Raw genomic sequence first — 1,888 nt, forward strand, 5'->3', positions numbered from 1 at the left:
GGTGATGATTTAGCCTTCGCCATGCTGAACTCTTGGTCGGCTCACCAAGGTGATGATCCACTGAGGTTGACCTCGGCTCGACGAAGCGATGATCTATCTAGTGCAAGTCGGCATCCCTGGAGCAACATTGTCGGGCTGGTTTGACACCAACGCGACGGTGAAGATTAGCTCGAAAAAGGCTTTAAAATTTGTGGGCACATGTTTGCCAACAGCACACAATACTCTAAGAAAAAAATCCTCAAGAAATTATGTCCAATATTGCGTTCATGCAGAAATATCCAAAAATTGATTCACTCCTCGGACTCAACCCGGAGTTTTAATTTCTGCCGAGTACTTATTTGTTAGGAACTCGGCAATGATACTATTGTTGACTTCCTAACATATTGCACTCAGCAAAGATAAAAATTCCAATGGAGAAGCTTTAAAAGAGCGAGTGTGTGTGCTTAGCCAGTTTCTTGAACCATTGGACTTGGCCATGGAACAGCCGAGGAAACAATTCCACTAGACTAAACACAATGAGCTCCTGTAATGAGTGGAAATGTCTCCGTTAAAACTCGCAAGGCCTTGATGGTGGACTTCAATGATATGGAGAGGGAGGTCAAGGTGATGCTTGCATCGACCAAGATGTGTGGAAAAGGTATCACCCTCTTTGGAGTGTCACGTGTGGTGCCCCTCGATGTTGTGTGGAACCCTTCTATCAAAAGGCAGACGATTGGATGTGCATACCGAATTGGTCAGCAAAAGATTGTCCATACATACAATCTAATCACAGAAGGAACACAAGAAAAGGGCAAATATGATATACAAGATAAGAAGGAGCAAATGTCCAAATTGTTGTTTTCAAGTGAGCCACAGCCTGCAGAGTGAACTCTTCACCAGATTTTATTTCCATTGATAGGATTTTAGAACAAATGACAGAAGATGAAAATCTGAAAGAGATTTCTATGAAAATAGTCCCATCGTAGTGACAATAGAACTAATAGATCTCCGGTAAGTGCAAGCTTCTAAGATGAGGATGTTGCAATTTTCATATTTCTTTGTGGTACTTATCCTTTTATATCATTCGTGGACAAGCAGTCGATCTATCATCTTCTGAATTTATGAATTCTTCAACAAAAGAATAAAACTATTTGTAAGGTATGGAAAATAGAAATTCTAAATTGAGATCGCATATGTGCTACCCCTCCTTTGGGTGAATCTTTTTATAAATGGCAGCCCTACAATTTTTATATCTATCTTGAAGATGGGGCAGCACCATTCAGGTGCTTCAATTGCTCATGTCGTATGGAGTGCACACACACACACACTCCATGCACTAGCCCATAGCTATAGCTAGGCTCACACAAGTCTGACCATATAAATGATCCGACTCTCTTATCTTGTGTTGACATTTCTAATGTTCTAGATTTATATTTTTTATGGTCGGTCTCTGTTCATTTCCAAATTCACAAGTGTTTATTTTTCAACTGGGATAGAACATGCTGGATGCCTCAGACCTAAGGGGTCTATCCGCATGCCTTGATAGTACGTATGTCATGTACACCGATATCATATTCCATCAGTCCAATTTGTTTGTTCTTCTTTTTTTAGAAGGCATCAATACAACATTTGATGTATGTCATGTGTGCTTCAAACTTTTTCATCACTTCCCAACTACATTTGCATAGAAGGTGCTGAGAGCCTGACTCGAGTTGATCGTTGACTATCGTCAGGAGATGGAAAATGATTACCTAGACAATGAAGTCGTGCTTTTCAAAATGTGTAAATTCTATGTATGTCTTTAAATTTTTGGCTTTTGGGATGTTGTCTTGAAGAAGAGGTGGCATGGTCAGCTAATGAGTTGAAGCAGGTCGGCGTGTTGTATGTTGGCATCAAGAAGTGGAGGCGC

At 40.6% G+C, this 1,888-nt stretch overlaps 1 pseudogene; it reads left to right on the forward strand.

The window, feature by feature from the left end:
* The first annotated feature begins 475 nt into the window (after positions 1–475).
* On the forward strand, positions 476–965 carry LOC119346613 (annotated as a pseudogene).
* Positions 966–1,888: the final 923 nt, after the last annotated feature.

The sequence above is a fragment of the Triticum dicoccoides genome, unplaced genomic scaffold, assembly GCF_002162155.2.
Source record: "Triticum dicoccoides isolate Atlit2015 ecotype Zavitan unplaced genomic scaffold, WEW_v2.0 scaffold44557, whole genome shotgun sequence".
In the NCBI taxonomy this organism is placed as follows: Eukaryota; Viridiplantae; Streptophyta; class Magnoliopsida; order Poales; family Poaceae; genus Triticum; species Triticum dicoccoides.